The following is a 20,278-nucleotide window of genomic DNA, read 5'->3' as shown; positions in this document are numbered from 1 at the left end:
CGTATTCGGCATTGTTAACATAACTATTCTACCTTTACACTTTTTCTTCCCCCGTCTCTCACAGCTATATACAGGTTCAGCCACTCTCATTCCACACCTCCATATGAATGGTATTCTGTCTATCCATCTCTTCTTCAGTCTTCTCGTCCATCATTTCTCCCCTAAATTAACTTCTATAGCCACTCTCACTATCTCTTATCATACAGTGACCGAACCACCTAAACATATTCTCTCTTGTTTTCACTACAATATGTACACTACCCTACACTACCCTTAATTAATTAATTTCTTATTCTATCCTCTTTTGTACCTTAACACCTTACTTAATATTCTCATAACTGCTACTCTCACTCCACTTACCTACCCTAACCTTTCATTTCTTTTTCATCTTTCCCTTTCATACACCAAACATTCTGAAATCCTGTTGACCCATTTCCTTATCTTCGCCATATCACACACTTCCTAATTCCTATTCACTCAGTCTTTAGTTACCTACAAGTCATCGTACTTGATTACCGGTGAAAATATTTAAATATCATTGAGCGAATTCCCTACTCGAAAGAATTGCTTAAAAAAATATCATACCTCACCAATTTTCTAATTTTGAACACGACTTTATTGATAGCCCGAATAGTGTTATACCAGTATAGTTACAATACAAATATTGAAAATTTTCGGGCAATACATCCCCTGATCAATTAACTATAATAAAAAAACCTACTGAGAAATAAGAAAATACATACCCCGTGACGGAATCAAAATCTGCTACGAAACTTAGTCTTCGAAACACTGAAACGTTCACACATTTCAATCTGCTTATGATATATTATTCCCAGTTTGAAAATGTTCACTGACGAATACCATTTCTGAAATAACACGCATCTTATGCAGTAAAATGTTCTACAATATTCTAATGACCTATGCGTTACAGTCTACAGATATTATATAAACCTACCAATAAATACCTAATATTAATTTTTATTACACAGAGTTTGTATTTTTAAATGTTGTATTCAAGGATTTATTAGTTTTATTTTTATACCTAACAAAAATTACATTTATTTACAAGTCAGTTATCAACTAGAACTCGACTACGAGTAAGACAGCGTTTGGATTGTTCGGACTGGCGTATAATTTATTATTATTATACATTGCGCCTTTGGTAGGCAGTAGTAAACGTATATGCTTCTACGTTACTTAATTAACAGATTTTCCGCGACAATAAATACTTAATTCAAGTCTAAAAAGTAAATATAAGACCAAAATAATATAAAAACAAACTTACGCATAAACATCGACTCTTCCAGTGAAACCTAGCAGTACTGCAGCACACGCTGTCGTCGAAGAAACAGCTATCTTCATCCGTCTACATCTCACTCCATCTCCATCTCTCTCTAATTGAAACTTATCTAGTATACAATACTAGTATCTTTATGATCTGTAATATATAATGGTGTTCGATGAAAAAGATTGAAATAAGATAAAAATACATATTTGTTTGGTTTTGAATATAAAAGCTGTGAGATGATCAATATGAATTTTGTGAGAAATCTAGAGGTACTAGAAAACTGAGACGAGTGTGTTGAATGAAATAAATAAAAAATTGATTAACACAACAATCGCTTAAAAATTAATTTAATTTAAATAATGAGATGAACCTTATTAGATCATTTAAATTTTCCAGAACAAGCCCCCAGTTGTTGGTCGCATGCCAATTTTAACCATATACTAGACCACAAGTTTATAGACATTCTATAATGCATTCTGCTGCCGGTGGCCCTAGACACTATTGGGGAAATTATATTTCTTTAGTCATTAAATTACGATACGAATTATAAGTTACGTAGGTACTTGTCCAATACTCGACTACCAGAATTTAAATTAAAGAATGTGATATACCTAGGTATCATATCGATCGATTCTAAAACAGAAACTTAACCTAGGTACAAATAATATCACAATATCAAATAGTGAAATGTGAAAATTTGAAGAAAATTTCCTATAGGTATATCCCGTAAAACCCCCAAAATAAAACGTACGTTTGAGGTGTTCTCTTAAAACCCAAATATTTAATGCCCGTATCCCGTATGCATAGAAAATGTATGTTTCACATTTAACGAAAACTAAAACTATTGTGACGGAACTGAATTACGAAGAACGTATAAAACAAAAATAATCGTCACCAAGTGATAGGTATAATCTGCTTTGTACTTACGAATCATATTAAATAACATTAATCATTATGTATTTTCTTATTTTGTTAGGTAGGTATAAAAACCTACCTTCCTACTTATAAAAGCATTACCTAATCATTGATTTAAAATTTTAAAAATTATTCTACTATAACAATAAATTAACAGTTGTAGGCAAAGTATTATAATTTAAGGTATTTTTCATAATATCCTAATTTTTGTACACCTAGAACAACTGGATTTTAAAAACTGCTCTACGTCTAGCGGGTATATAAGTTTGTCTGACAATAAATATTTCCATTAGGTCTACCGCGTCAACAGAGTAGTAGGATAAAACTTACGTAATTATTTATTCTTCCGGCGAAACGCGGTCCCTTTGAGTGTATAATATTGTCTAGTGTCAGAGCTGTGCGTCTCCGTCAAGGAAAATGCAGCGCGCGTCTTCATATATCCGATCCAAAAGTTCAGTCTGGAAGTATTGAGATTAATGACATTTATAAAAATAGGCACCGAGCTTAATAACCAGAATGGAACAAAATATGTGAGTACGTATTGGAATCGCTGTTCGTCTCAGACGATTGTCATTTGCTATAGATTATTTATAATTATAACCTCACTGTCCTAATCATAGAAAATATATATATGGTCCTAACCGATGGATGATGAATATTTTTACATTATCTTCAAAAAAACATTTATTTGTTTCTACTAGACGCAAATGCGGTAGATTGAATTCAAATTTATAATATAGATAACGGTTTTTTTTACTTGGTAACCATCTATTTATTACTTGGTTTATAAACAAATTCTAATTGATATAAAATAGTAATTATATAAAAATAGTTTTATTGATCCCAATATTTAAAAATAATGTTTCAAATAAAATAATAAAAAAATTTAAGAAATACCTATTAATTAATATGTATTACCTAAATAACAAAATAACTAAATAAATTCGTGTTTTTTTTTAAACATTTTCACGTCCCCCCCCCCCCCCTTACGAAATTGTGTCACTCCTCCTTAGAGTGGTGCGCCCCTTAGGTTAAGAGCCCTTGAAATAGTGCATGTTAAAAAATCAGCCATATCCTCCCCCCCACCCCTTGACAAAATCATTTGACTCATTTAGCTACTTTATGAATGAAGAGCGATACATTGAACGTACAAAACTGTACCTACCTACATAATAGTTATCAACCTATTAACCCATCAATAATATTGTATTTTTTATTGTGTACACTAATCGTTTGGTATATACAAAATAACGTTAAATTATAAATAGGACGCGGATTTAAATGCATTAAAAATAAGAAAAATGCCTTAAAAATACGATTTAATGCACTTATATTACAAAGCTTAATAAAATGGCCAGAAATATTGAAAGTCCAATTTAAAAACGAATATAAAATAGAATTTAGATAAGTGTATAGGTAGTGTATTCGTTATATTTTGAGTTTCATTATAGCACATCAGTCGATCAGATGTTATTTAATATTTTAAAATAAAAAAATTCGACAGTAATTCCATAGTGGCTAGTGTTGTTTTCTATAACTGAAGACTGAAGTTATGGTATCGAACATAATGGGTACGTAAAAAAATAGAAATATAAGAAAAAAAATTACCTTTATTTAATTGTATTTAATTTTTTTCTAATAAGTTTTTATAAAATTCACTTTATCCCATATAATTAATGTTCTAATTTCATTTTTCAATTCGTTGATAATATATGAAACGAATTCTTTGCTTGGAAAGCAATGTTTTAGAAAATTCAGAAAATGCAGTTTATATTTAAATATTATAAATAGTAATTTCTGATGCATTGGTGCGGAAGAGTGAGGGGGTGGACAATCAACCGAACTGAAATCTAACATCTTAAACACTTAATATAAACAATTTTTCACACACGCGTCATGGTATGAAAATAAAAAAATATTTATAATTCATATTTATACCGATTTTCTACCGAAAAAATAAATTACTTTAATCTCAATATTATTTATTAGTCAACGATATCTTTGCTCAGAATCGTTTTTCGTTTGTTCGTTTTGTATTTTAATAATTTATACGTGGATATATTATTATTACTAATAATTATAGTAGTTGTGTTTGTTTTATTTCATTAATTTATTTAGTACAATACCAATAAATTATATATTAGTTAATAATTTTTAAAACATTGTATTCAAAAAAATAAAATAAAAATGTGATTTTAATTAGAGTCTTGTAATGTACCTACCTATATTTAAAAAATAAATAAATATAATAATAACTATTGAACTTTTAGGGACATAATAGGTAACACATTCGTGTATGTACTATGTAGTATTACACTATTTACATAGGTATATTTATATACCTATACGAGTATATGAGTAGGTATATTATTCATAAGTGCGCACACGTCAGGATAGGCAGTTGACCATTCCGTGAATATACTTTTATGTGTACATGGTTATACATCCCTAATCCCTATGATATAGAATATAGATATTATGTGACACTAAATTAATAGTGACCTATAACTTATAACGTTGTATTTGGAAAAAATTTACCAGTTATTAATTAAAATTGTATCTTATGACTATTATCAGTTATAAGTCATAACATAATATATTTCTATAAATTAAACCAAAATATTTATATATTTATATTAAGTACCCTGTACTTAATATAATATAGGTATGCACCTATTAATTATAATTATTCTACAAACACGGACTGGAAAAACGACGACGGCGTTTATATCTCGCGTATTTTATACATTTCTAGTCCGGAACTAAAATATGCGCCTACAACACTTGGATAGCACATTTTTCGTGACATTAAATATTTGTTTTAAGTCTTAAAAGTAAATTTAAGCCCCAAAAGAATATAAAAACAAACTTACTTTAATTATCGACTCCTTCGGCGGAATCCGTGACGTGTGTGAACTGCGACGCCCATGAGGAAACGCTCCAGAATACAGCCAGAACTTAGAATATTGTGATTTATGAAAAATAAAATTATACGAAACGCAGTAAGTTTTTTGCTCATATCTTCTTTGCTTATTGAAATTTTAGAATTTTTAATCGACTGTGTCTTCTGCAACGACTTTGAGATTTGCCATAGATTAAATAAATAAACGATAGATATTATACTAGGTACATCAATATGATGAATCCACGGATATAATATAATGCAACTTTTTATATCAAAGAGTTCTGTGTTGAGGACCAATTTGTTCATTAAAATTTGATAAGACAATAAACCAAAATAGTTTATAATTTTGAATTTGAATTATAATAATATTATTATTATTTATTATTTAAATTATTATTTTCGTTTATCAATTTAATTATTGATTGAGGTGGTGAATAAATATCAGAAGCACAAGAATATTTTTATAAGAGCATATTGTATTTTATGAATTAATAAATAAAAATGTGATTACTGGATTTTAGAGTAAACATAAAGCCATAAACGTATACAGTAAATTCATCAAATAATACTATAATACCAACTATATTTTTACAATGATGTGTGTTTTTTTTTAAAAATATTTTTAATTATTTTTTCTTGTGATCTGTGTAAACGATAAGTATTCGTAATAAAGATTCAATTTTCATATATAGTATTATATTATAGGCACTCAGTATGTAATCATATGTTTATTTTTAGTTTAATTTAATTGTAGGTATTTAGTAAATAATAATAGGTATACGAAATTGTGTTTTCGAATAGCAATTTATTGTTTGTATAATAACTACACCATAATAGGGAACTAAAATTTTGTAATGATGTACAAATGTATTTTTGGTGTTTTAAGGCTGCTGTAAGATCAATTTATGAGAATCCTTGCATTAAATTGTTAGGATTATTTGATATGAATAATTATTTTATTACATATTGGTAAGTCGATCAGAAACTATATTTACACTGAATGTTAATAGTAAAAAGCTATTAAAATATCTATTATTTGTATTTATTTGTTAATAATAATTAAGACTTAAATATTAGCAGTAATCTTGTTCCTTTCACAAAATGTTTTTAATTATTTTTAATTTAATTTACATTTATCCCAAAGTGATCTCTGAATAATCATTCAATGATGAATTTAATAGTTACATTCTCGGTTACATTAATTGGATTATAAATTAAAAAAAACTACAGTATCCAGCTTCTACTACAATATTATTTTATATTTTATTTTATGTTTTTAATTTTTTAAACGCAGTCCGCACCTTGTGTTGGTGATTTTACACGTAATATAATAAAATTGATACTAGTGATGAGTAGGTAAGTACCTTATTGTTTAATCAAATTATTTACACGATTATTAACTAAAAAAATATCTATGAAGTATAAACATCCGCATTTCCATTAACTATAAATTCATAATTGTATGAGCTATACATGTTACCTTTTTTTTTTGAAAAAACTATTTAATAAAACAAGAATAATTCCTATTTGATGTCACACGGGTTGATCTAGCGATTGACTGCTACGACAACTGTGCAATTTTTTTTAAGCATAATACGTTTTGAAAACGTCCAGAAAAGAGTTTGTTTTAAGATTGTCTGTCTTGATAACAACTAATTTAATTTAGAGTGTATTGTTATATTATATTATAATGAAATTAATAATCATAGTAAAATATATAATTGCAAGACATTTAATATCTATCATTTAATATCTATCATTTAATAATCTATAGCCATCTAGGGTATAAACTACACTAAAAAAGGTGTAAGTATGCTAATAAAATATATGAGGTGTATAATGTATTTATGTATATAAAAATATAAAATATAAAGATTAATAACATTTATTGTTTTAAATACTACGCGCAAACCTAAGGTGATACCCTCCGTATATTTTAACATGCAAAAAGGTGCGTATTAAACTTGGCGTGGTGAAACGAAGACGGTCTCGCGTATTTTATACATTGCGCTATTGGGATTAAACTTATAAATGCTTCTACGTCACCTAGTTAATAGATTGTCCGTGGCAATAAATATTTAATTTAAGTCTAAAAAGTAAATGTAAAATAGTAGGTAAGAATATGAAAACAAACTTACTCGTAAACATCTACTCTTCCGGTGAAACGTAGCTAGAGTGCCTCCATCGCCGAAGAAACAGCCATCTTCATCCATCTTCATTTAATCATCTCACCCCGATGAGCTGAAACTTGGAAATATCGAAATATTTTATGAAAATAACCTGGTCATAACGAAATTGGCGAGTTTGTGTTACAACTTATCCGGTTTAACGAACTGTCCGTTTATATTTGTGGCCTATTATTTTTTTGTTCAGTGCAATCAAAATATAAAATATATTATATTTATAATACAATAGTATTGCTGAAATTATTAGAATTGTTAACCGTCGCCGACGAATATCGACAATTGACGATTGCCATAGATATCATAAAATATATTTTTTACTATGATAAATCCAAAGAACTTATATATTATTATATACGTACACAGTAAACCTATACGGTATATTTATTAATCGTATGTTCTTTTACAGAAATCTTTGTGATATGCAATGCACCTATTCTGGTTTTCTATTTCAATTATAGTTCGCATGCCAAATTTAACTATACAAACTGGTCCGCAAGTTTATAGACATTCTAATACATTCTCCCGCCAGTGCCAATAGACAAAGTGTTTGAGAAGTTGTATTTTTTTGATACCTAATTAATTTACAATATGAATTATTATAAGTTACCTATGTAGGTACTTGTCTACGCCCGTACAACACTTAAAGTTTACCGAGCTTAAGTATTACAAATTAATTTTTTTTTTAATCTAGGTAATTCAAGGTTTTAAAATTGATGATGCAAAAATAATTCTGACACCCACCCATGGTCCGGTGTCGTAACAAGTCGAGGGATGTTTTTGATTTTAATTGTTCGAGCAAGCGCAGTGTGGTACACCGGGTACATATGAAAATACCAAAAATTTCAATTAGTTATAATACATATAACTTAAGAATAAGACTGACCGCCAAGTTCAGACTTCCCTGTCGTTTTCAGTTAAAAACTAATGATTACCGGCAATTATTTTTTGCAATATCGTTCTTAATTCGTTGTTACTTGTAATATATACATATGCCTATTTTAAAAATATTATTCGTGGGTAATTGAAACGTCTAAAATATATTATCATATACAAATAATAATAATTCAACTTAAACGGCTACGGTATTAATAATATTTAATAATATCAATATAAATATAGTATACAATATCCTAGGCTGACAAATCGTCTCCACTTAAAATCGTTTTTCGTATACTATGATATTATATCATTGAATTCAAATTTAACACTATCCATAACAGTCACCCACTTGTAACCTACTGTTCAGCAGAGTCACTTCCAATTTTTTTTTTTAGATTCTGAGGGAAGCGATGAATGTATTGATTTTACAATGATGTGTGTTTTTTTTTTATTTTTTTTTTGTGTCTGTCATCACCTTTTAGGACAGTAAAAGTGCTAGAATTTTCTTTAACAGTAACTTTTCTGATAGGAAAGTGAATCTAGTTGGTACTATGGGGAGTCAAAAGTAAAATTTTCCCAGTAATTTTCAAAAGCGATGTGAAAAACAAAGGAAAAAACGGGAATTTTTTACGCAAAGTCCGTTTTCGAGAAAATCGATTTTGGTTTTTGGTGCAACTCTAAAACAAATGACCGTAGGTACATTAAATTTTGACTGAATTCTTATATTAGCATTTTCTATACACCATAATATTTTCCAAATATTTTGACTTATTTTGAGCTGTTTACGGACATTGTCAGTTTTCAATTTTTTTAGTTTTTTTTTTCTATAAATATCAATAAAATTTTATCTGTTGAGTAAAAAAGCTTGAAAATGTAATAGAAGGCTCCTAAGTTATTTTTTCAAAGGCAGATGAAAAAAATTAAAAATCCTTAGTCACAGTTTTTATTTATAAGCATTTAAAGTTCAAATTTTGACAAAATACTGAAAAATCACGAAAATTAGCAAATTATTTTGAGTTGAGAATTCATAAAAAATTTTCTTTTTAAATCTAAGATTTTAAAATGTAATATAAGATTACTCATAAGTTTGTCTACCTTTATCAAAAATGTCTACAAGAAAGTCAAATTAAATTTTTATGAACGTTTGAAATTCATATTTTTACAACATTTGATATTCACTCGATTTCTCATGTAACGATTTTCTTATTTTGTTGTAATTAAAAAACGTATGACTGTAGATACTTGAAAATTTCACTGAATGTTTATATTAGCATTTTCTATACACCATACAATTTTGAAAATATTTTGACTCTTTTTGAGCTCATAGTAGTTAAAAATTTATAAAATGTTCAACTTTTGTAGCTAAGGATTAACAATTGAAAACAAGGTTCCACGTAAATAGGTTATATATAAATTACTTTATTCACTATAATATCATCAAATATACTTGGTAATATCATAGGCTGACGGACCGTTTTCGCTCAGGATCGTTTTTCTTATACAATGATATTATATCATTGAATTCAAATTTAACACCATCCATTACAGTGACCCATTTGTAACCTACTGTACAGCAGAGCGACATCCACTTACCCACCTTTTTTTAATTGACCTCCCTTTTTATTTAATTCCTGATAAACGAGTTTTGGATAAGTACCTACCTACATTATAGGTACCTGTCCTACCTATATTAATTAAAAACTATTTTTAACACGACGTACCTATTTACTTATTATTTTTGTATTTTAGTTTATCTAATTTTGTATGATTAAAATATGTTTCCTTTGTACCCAAATAATTTTTAAGTACCTACAAATAATATAGAACTCAATTTTATCTTAACAATAAATACTTTTATTAATACAGTGTTGACTTTGTAGATGGGTAGTAATAAATTAACTGTACATTCAGGATTACAAGCATTCAGGTGAATAATTATAAGATTGCAATGATAGATGTAAGATGTAAGATGTAAGATGTATTGTTGATCATCAATACGATGCTGGGTGGACTTGAGGACTTCCCATGTTCAGCGACCGGCGTCGACCCGTTTTGTGGCACAGCGGAAACTTCATACAGCTGATACGTACAGACTATTCGACAAAGACACTGTAATATTATTTGAAAAATATTATTTCTACTTAATCGTAATAACTGGGTATAATGAGTTTAATATTATATTATATTACAATAAATATTAAGTACCTATATTATTAGCTTCTAATAATTGGGACGTCATTTTTGTAGATATTGATCCGGACAAAATGATGCTGGCCCAGCGCTATGCCACGGTTTATGGCGTACCTATCCGATGACATTGTTGGAGACTCTTTCAAACTGGGCAATCTGATAAACGGTGACGTGATCGTTACTTCGCGGCCATCATAAGGTAGACCAGAATACACAAAAATGTAGGTCATCGGGCTGTCGGCTGTATGTATGATAAAGTCCTGGAAATGGGAATTACAATAGCCCCTAAAATGCTGTTACACCTCAACCTTAATAAAAACAAAGAATGATTAAAATGGCAACGGAATTGGCCTACAAATCTGAAAATAAGTTTATGGACAGATAACTTCTCAACGTAATATTATGACCGATCCAATAATAACTTTCCATAGGTACATCAGACCTATGTGCGACGGCTGCTCACCAACGTATCGACATCCACCAGATAACTTTGGTAAGTTTTCAAACTATACCGCCGCTCATTCTTGCGGAATGCTAAAGAAAATTAATTTATTAGATAAATAAACAATTTTTAAATATAGACGTTTTCAACTCACAGTGTTATGCAGATGGATGTCGGCCGGTTTGGGAGCGACGTCTGATACGCCATTGTTCTAATGAATTCAAACATAAATAATATATTATTATAATATTTTTATATGTATATAGGTACGGTTAGGTATATTAAATTAATTAAGTAGGTACTATAGGTTAGTCTATTAGTTATTTTTTCACTATGCTTTTATTGTATTAAAATATACACAATGACTTATAACTTATATTATTGGACCGGACATACAGCAACGTCGAGTTGAGGTACCTGTCCATAAACACATTTTCATCAGCAAAATATAATATAAAATATAAAGTAAAGAAATGCATAAAGAAAAAAACTGTATTTATTCATACACAGTGGTGTATTGGTACGGGTACGCGGGTATACGCCGTATACCCATCAGAAGATTTTCGATTTTCGGCGTATACCCAATGTAAAATCTTATTTTACGGGTATACGCTTCCAAAATAATCAGAAAACCAAATAAGATTTAAAATTTATTTAATATTTCATATAGGAAAAAAACGTTATTCGTATTAATGAATTTATGTATTAATGAATTATTTATCAATTGAAGTAGGTATTGAATATAAGTTATATAACAATATGCGTTGTGTTTAATGTATTTTAAGACTTTAAGTTCAATTTAGTAAACCCAATATTGAATTCAAAAAATCTTTGTGGAAAATTCTATAGATTGTACCTATAATAATAATGTTATTATAATTTTAATTTTTTTGACATTCGAGTTGATTTTGTTTTATTTTCTATTGTTACATTATACAAAAATTAATAAAATAATGTTAAAAACTATGTACTAATTGAACTGCAATAACGTTATATAATATATACGATGATATAATTTAATCGTTTAGGTTACATACATATTTTATTGGTGCGTATACCCATAAATATATTTACCAATACACCACTGTTCATACAATTTTGAAATCAAAAACATTAGAACAAGATAATGCTTTCTTGATAAATTAAAAATATTTGGAGATTTTATTAGTCATACGTTTACATGACAATAGTACAATTCTATTAAACCTATTAGGTACGTAAACAACATTTATTAATATGACAAATATTTAAAATTTCAAGAGGGTGTCTCGTTTCAATGCCCCCCCCCCCATTTTATTTTTTGGATAGCACTGGGATTTTTTGTGCACAAACGTCGGGACCTGGTGCACATTTCTGCACAAATGATGCACAAACGTTTGGCACATTCAAAAATCCAAATATTCAATGTGGGGGGGCTACCGTTTCAATACCGTTTCATTTTGTTTTAGGGATAGAACTTTCAGTTTTTGTGCACAAACGATTGCCGATTGGACTTGGTGCACATTTCTGCACAAACGATGCACAAACGTTTGGAGTGGTCAGAAGTTCAAATTTCGAAAGTGGGGGGGCCATTGAAATGGACCTAAATTATGAAGGGGGCTAATTGTCACATACGGCGTTTATTTTCGAGTAGACCAATTTATTATCCTAAATCCATTTTAAAGTTAACTACGGTTGGATACAATTTCAAGTTTTTATTTATATAGACAATATTCTATCATAGGTATATAAACTAAGTAGTTTAATATGAAATGGTGAATTATTAATAATGGGTATTTACAGTATTATAATAGTGAATAATAACAACGTTTGATATTAATTCACAACTGTAAATTGTTGTTATTCTCGTCTAGTATGGTAAAGGATAGTATATAGTACAAAAAACAATGCAATTGGTTATTGTGTCCAACGTTGTTAAATTAATATTATTACCTATTAATTAAATACATACGTTAAATATGTTAACTCAAACTATGTTATTTCAACTAGATTTCATACATAACATATTTCAATTATATTATAGAACAACAAATAACAATCCATTGCAAACATTTTAAACATAATATTATTATAATTTATAACGATTTAATATAATATAGCGTAGGTCATATTAAACTCATATAATATATATTATATGATTAACTGTAGTAGTCTAAATTGTTATTTACACATCTTTGAACCAAAACTAATTATTCTATGTACTAGATAAAAGAGAATAGTGTATGGAAACAAAACAACGATCGATCGACGTAAACGCAGTATAGTGTACCTACCCAGTTTGATAAATTTAACTGGAAAATTTAATCCCGCGGAATCGAATAAAAATTGTGTCTAAATTACATTAACGAAATTGGAAATTTTTCTGCGAACTCGAAGTGGTTTTAATAAATCATTGATAATATTATTTATATAATTTAGTAGGTATAAAATGCTCAATAATCAATGTAACAGCATAATAATAAAATGTTCGTACCGTAATAATTATATTATAACCTGCGCTGATGAAGGATTAAAATTATTTAAACACTTTGATGTACCTAATGTTGTTATACCATAAAGTCGTCACTACATAAATACAATAATACGTATGGTGCAATAGGTATTAATTGGCCCCTGCAGTCCACAATAATATTATGTTAGGTATATGAATTCTCAAACATGCATTATAAATTGTAAGCGCTACCAGCTATTGTCTTCTATAAATATTATATTTATAAACAAAAATATATGTTTGTCTATCTGTCCATCTGTTTGTTTGCTAGAGACTGAAAAACTACAAGACCGTTTTCAATTTAAGTTATATCAATAGAATCGTTGAGACTTAGTGGGTGTTTGTAACGTATTTTGAACCCCTAGAGATAACTGAAGGGTACCCCATACATTAATTTAGTTTTTGGCTCACGAAAAAAATAAATATTTATTTTAAATATTTATCAGGTTAGCCATTGGTTATATCTTATATTATATTACCTATATTACTATTAAAATTAGTAAAAATATGACATACCTACTAATACATATTATAACACATGTATTCATAAAAAAAAAAATCTTTGACACTGTCAACGCCGGATGGGACAGCTGGAATAAATATAATATTTTTATTTAGAAACTATACATATATTATATACATAAATAACAACAACCATCTAGTGAGATAATATAATACTAGTTTTAAAAGTAAATTGTACCTAGGTACTGTAAAATAAATAATTTTTATCGTCTTGGCCAGATTTTAGAAGGAAAAAAAGATTTTACTATACAAAGATATTGATGCTTGTTGTTGTTACCGCCGCCTTGGTGTCATTATAACGATTGGTAATGTTATAACAATAACGTATAGACAGGATTTGTCTGTGACCACTAGATACGTAGGTATACTATGGTACCAAAGGTCGCACGAATCCGACGAAACGGTATAATAGCCACGGCAGACGGTCCACGTCAGACGGCGATAAAACCCAATCATTTTTCCATTGTACGCCGGCAGAGTAATACCTTAAACAGTCTCCCCTCCCACCATCCCCGAAGCAGCTCCTATTGTGGTGTTCACCGGGCGTCGATGCGGTAACCGCAGTTAAGTCCCGTCGTATACCTACGGCACGCACATCGCGTTATATCGTTATTTCGAAACCCGTACACACACCCTCCGGCAGCTTGCTGAACCGCAATTTTTCAAAATTATTTCAGAACCGTTATTTATCTTATACACACGGATAATGTATAATATCCCCGGGGGAGCGCGATTTCCTTCGTGAGAAAATAATATTTTCTCCGACGTTGGAAATTACAAGAAATACGTCCACGTTGTTGTCACATATAATATTATATTATAGACGCGTATATGTATGTATATGCAATACATGCCGTGCCCACGCGTATTACACACGAAGTGTGACGAGCCACAGCAGAGGTTCTTTCATTTCGTTACGTGTGATATACGTATAATCTAAACTGTCCATTGGCGCAAATTGGGGGGGGGGCTTGGGGAGACTTAGTCCCCCAAAATGTCGATCAAGTCCCCCCAGTTCAAAATCTAGCAATTAGTACTAATTTTATATTCTGTAGTACCAAGCAATATGGCTATGGAAAAAGGGGCTTGAGTCCCCCCAAAAAATTTAGTCAATTTGCGCCTATGAAACTGCCATTTTACGTTCGCCGTTATTACACGTCATTGACATTAGGTATACTCGCATATAATTTAAACGGTGATACCATGTCAATCGGGAATAATAATAATATGCTTTGTCATTCGATTTGATGAGACGGGGATTGTATGATTTTTATTACTATTGTGATCATTACAATTATTATAGACACTCAGATGTGCACTGCTTGCGGGGTCCGTGTCGATATCTAAAATATATTTTCACACAATTCCGTATGAATCCTAACTACGCCGTGCCGTACAAAGAAAATGCTGTCCTATCGGAATCGCACTCCCGTCGTCACTCAATTAGGACCCCCAACTCTTGTTCCGCTTCAATCAAAGTTATCATCGCCTCGTTATAATATGACTCAAAGAGATGTTACCAATAATAACTGTCTCGGCCATTTGGGACATTGATTACAAGAATCTTTGTTTAATTATTACGGTTATGGGTAAGGAATCGTTTTACAATGTTATAACTTAGAGAAACAATGTAAAAATAAAGAGTGAAAAAAACACAATAAACACATAGATATATAAATACAATTCTAAATTTGTATATGTACTTGGTTCAGTCTCTTTAAGGAATTTGAGTAGATACATTGGGCGGTATCGGAACTTACATTTTCTGATAAATGGTTTGTTAGCTTATACTTCTGACGTCGTAGTTCATACTTCCTGCATTCGGTCAAAATGTGTTTAATCGTCAAATGATAGTTGAAAGTCAAATTAAAATTATTATTATTATATTTTTTTTTGTTATTATTTATTTATACGTAGTTAATAATTAACAGAAATTATTTAATATATACCACGACGCGTATTACGCGCAAATACGATGTAATGTTCTGTAGTAACCAAAGTTACTACGTAACATTAAAGTCAATCTAAAATATATTTTATCTAATATAATATGTTATATTAATTATAAATGAATAACAGATAATAATTAAATACGTAATAATAATAAAACATAAATAGTTAAATTATTATTCATTTATTAAATCATGATCGGCAAGTGACAAAAACTGAAGGTTATTAAACCGCAACAACAAACCGACGCGATTTCTAGAAATCGCATAGATTAGACGAACGCAATATTACCATAGTATTGACGGATGTACAAGACATAACGTATATATAACGTTAAATTACAAATAATAAACTAAAAATATTAATATATGTAATATCGAAAATACTCAGAATAGATTAAGGAAATTCGCGAGTGCGGTCAAGGGAGATAGGCCACATCCGGAGTCGATAGCCACATTCGGGAACAACAGGATACCAAGTCGATAGACAGGGGAGCGGGGATAGAACTATAAGAGGGACCCCGAAATGGCCTGTAATCAGACGTGTACTCTCATTCCACCAGCAAGCATCTTCACGTTAGATTGTGTAACAATTGGTCAATTGGTCTTGGAAGATTTCATTGAAGAAACTTAATAAAAATATTCACCATACAATATTCAACTGTCTTATATTTTATCATCAACATCTGAGATATTCTAAACAACACGGTCTAGCTACCTGCAACCAGTAATCGAATAATCAACCAGATTACTACAGTTCTATTAATATTTAAAATGTCTAAATTGTTTTTACTTTTTCTTATTTAATACCTATACTACTAATTCAAAAGAGATCTGAGTTGAAAAAAATACTAAAACCACAACAATAAAAAATATACGAAATATGAACACCGTTCGCCCGGTAAACATTTTAAGCGGATGTTTTATTAGAGCTATATTGTTGATATTATTTCATTGTATTTTAATAAAGTTTATCCAGAAAACAATATTCTTTGACAAACTATTTTAGCGATGAATAAAATATGTTGTGTGTATTAACTACATATAAGCAGATTAAACTAAAATATTGTGCTTACTGACAATGTTTGGATTCTAAAGATAAAACAAAATTTAAATAATATCTGGTAGAGATTTTAAGTCTTGACTTCTAAATTCTCCTTTTTTCATAAAACTACTCCAATAGAATAGTTACTTTTCAGTTTAAGCTCTTTAAGTGCCGTTTCTCTACATATTATAATAATTATTTAATTGTAATTATTAAAAATAAAGTCTGTTAAATTTTTATAATAATTATAATTTTATATAAAAATTAGTCTGAATTTTAAATTATATTACAGTTTTAACAGAGTCCATAAATATCTACTTTAAGACATTAGGTATACCTCATATATTATTTTTGTTAAAATATAAGAATAAATACCTATTATTTCAATTTATTTGAATAAATGCCCGTAAGGGCTTAAGTACAGCAGAGTAATACAATCTTATCTTTAAATTATAGCAATACAATAGATAATATTTAAAACAAAAAAATACATATAACGGTTAAATTAAATAATAGTAATAGTTAATATAATGAACATTAGCTGACGGAAAACCAAAGTTTTGATGGATATAAATCTTTAGTATTAAATAAATCAAAGCTTACATATTTTATAGCTAATTCATAAGAAAATGTATTATACATGTTCATTATTCAGATAATATAAGGTATAATCAATTAATAAAAAGACTTAATTAGTTTTGCTATAAACTTACATTTTAATTTTTTAATTTAGGTCTTAATTAATCAAAAATAGAAAAAATAAATATAAATTTTATATGGCAATTAAAAAATCTCGAAAACAATAGTACCTATTTTGCATAATACATTAAAGCATTTATAGGTAGGTACTTTGCAGTATTTTATTTTATATGACCAAATAGAATAAATTATAATAATGTGATATAATTGATAACAAGTTCTGACTTTTTACTTACAGATTTTCGTAGTTTTTCAGTGATCATAATTCATAATATAAGCACCACTTCAAAGTTCCAATTATTATATCAATTTTTTTATCTACGAAAGTACTATAAAACTTTTATATCAATTTACACAAAAATCATCATGTTATTTTAAAACCAATGTATATAGTCTTCGCTTCGCTTCAAATTTACAGTGTGAAAATTTTACTCTCAAGTGCTAATAAAAACAATGCCATTATTTTTAATGTCATCACGAACAAATAAAATATAAAATAGTTTTTATATTATTTTAACTGCTTAGAATGAAACACTAACAACAAATAATTACGTTTTCTCTTTCTTACTGAAAATTGTGTTTTTAAAATAATTATAATTGAACATTTTAGAGAGTCCCGGAATATCTTTACTGCAGGGTTCAAACCCAGACGTCGACAGACCATATCAACACAAACAAAAATAATTTTCGGACATAAAGCCATACAACAATGGTGCGAAAAATAAGGTTATAAAAAATTTGAAAAACTCCCCCATTATTGAACGAGACTCGAACATGTGCACAGTGTGAAAAGAATAATAAATCAAATTATGAAAATAGTTCTAAGAGAAAAACGTCATAAAAACACCACGCTTGGTATTCTTGAAATAAAATTAATCAATTCCGTCGTGAACCGATTCGAGTTTTATCGAAATAAATAAACGTCACTGGAGAAGTTTTTGAGTTTTTGATTCCACACAAACCGTAGGGTTTATCAAACAAGCCGAATTCTGTTAGGTCGACGTCGTGTCAGAGACGTTTAACTCGAAATGTGGAAGCTATTTTTTATCGTTACTTTGGTGGCAGTATTCACGTTTTGAAAACGACTCTTGGCTTAACTAGAGTTTTTTTAGTCATTTTTGAGAAAAATAAAATTAAAAACCTAAAAAATGTATTATAAATAAACAATAATTTTTCCAAATGAGGGTTTTTAGTAACAAGAAGTTCGTAGGCTCGCGTTTAGTCTGATCGGTTGCATAGTTATCAGTGGGCTTCCAAAACATAAAATTTTCCGTTCGATCATAAATTACTATTAAGTTGTATGATTACGTCGTGTGGTTTCAAATTCGATCATAATTTGTCGTTTAGTCGTAAGTATCTAGAAGTCAAAAACATCACTTGGTAATTATATTGTAACGTATTATATTTTTTATAATCTGAGACATGCGTATAATATATATAATACACGCGTATATGCAGTCGTGCACGGACCGGAAAAAATCCGTTTAAAATCGTACAAATATTATCTTCAAAACGTAATTACGGCGGGCATCCTTATTCGTCGAGGTTGTCAATTATATTTATTTTATCATTATATTATTATTATTATTATTTTTTTTTTTTTTATTATTATTATTTCCCAGTCCTTTCCTGTCTTTATTTAGTTGTTTTACAGCTCTCATTCTTAGGAGCTTAAGTTTTTCCCATCAGACTCGATCATTCCACCTTTGACTTGGCCGTCCTCGTGGTCTTATTTTGTTTGGTATCCACACCGTGATCTCACGTATTAATTGGCCCTCCATTCTCTAGATATATATCCGATCCACCTTATCTACCATATTTTGCTTTTGATTTAATCCTGTTATATATTATCTGGTTCATTGAACATTGCTTTCAGTTCTGTATTTGTTCTTCGTTGATATGACGTTTTCTCTTCTTCGTTTCTTTTGGGGCCATAGATTTTACGTAAAATGTGCTTTTCGCATACCAAAAATATTTGTTTGTCCGACTTTGTTGATAATTAGTTTATTAACGACTATTGTGTATACGAGATTACACATGATGGGATGCGCATGACCCATCCACAAAATGTTTGAAATAATTGATTTTACAATAATATTGAAGTTATTGTGTATTGTCTATTATTATTGCTAATACATACATTTCATTATACTGCATTCAATTGATTTTGAAATTATATTATTATAGTCAACGTTTCATTGTCTTCTAAATTATTACATTTTTACTATCAATCGTGCACGATTACCTAGTGACAATAGTATTACGTTAAAACGTAATTTTAGATCGAATAAATGTTTGTAGGTACCTATACATAATATTATGTAGCGATGACTGGCTTTGAACTCCAAATCATGGGCATGCAGACATGCTAATTCATCGTATATTTTAGTATTACATATTTCTACCCGTTATAATCATTAAAAAAGGGTTAACATACAATTTACTGATACATTCAGTTTCTATTAAAGCCATAAAATAATAATGCATATAAAATAACATACTAAATAGTAAATATTAACAATACTGTTCGCGTCACTCGAAGTTCAAGCACACGGTACAGTCGAATATTAATAATACGAAATACCTACGAATTATCGACGAAGCGGTCGCGCTTCGGGTGGTTAGTACCGGGTGGCGTGCTCACAGTGGTGATGGGATGAAAAGTTATCAAAATCCTCCCTTTAGCTTTTTTCTGCATATAAAACTTAATACGATAAAGCAATAATAGTATAATATTTACAGTTATATAACGTGGTCTGAGAATAGA

At 29.3% G+C, this 20,278-nt stretch overlaps 2 long non-coding RNA genes across 2 annotated transcripts; both read right to left on the bottom strand.

Annotated features, from left to right (window-relative positions):
* Positions 1-749: 749 nt before the first annotated feature.
* LOC132951848 (uncharacterized) lies at positions 750-7,358 on the bottom strand. The gene is made up of 3 exons (XR_009665422.1): positions 7,247-7,358; positions 2,534-2,661; positions 750-866 (listed from the first exon to the last, which is right to left on the bottom strand). It is a non-coding gene; the product is annotated as an uncharacterized LOC132951848 (long non-coding RNA).
* A 2,710-nt stretch (positions 7,359-10,068) lies between these two features.
* LOC132953078 (uncharacterized) lies at positions 10,069-13,962 on the bottom strand. Its single transcript, XR_009665548.1, has 3 exons — positions 13,813-13,962; positions 10,379-10,671; positions 10,069-10,282 (listed from the first exon to the last, which is right to left on the bottom strand). It is a non-coding gene; the product is annotated as an uncharacterized LOC132953078 (long non-coding RNA).
* Between the last annotated feature and the right edge of the window lie 6,316 nt (positions 13,963-20,278).

Source organism: Metopolophium dirhodum, chromosome 9 (assembly GCF_019925205.1).
Source record: "Metopolophium dirhodum isolate CAU chromosome 9, ASM1992520v1, whole genome shotgun sequence".
Classification (NCBI taxonomy): domain Eukaryota; kingdom Metazoa; phylum Arthropoda; class Insecta; order Hemiptera; family Aphididae; genus Metopolophium; species Metopolophium dirhodum.
Note: the sequence above shows the minus strand (reverse complement) of the source record. Positions and strands in the feature narration are given on the sequence as shown.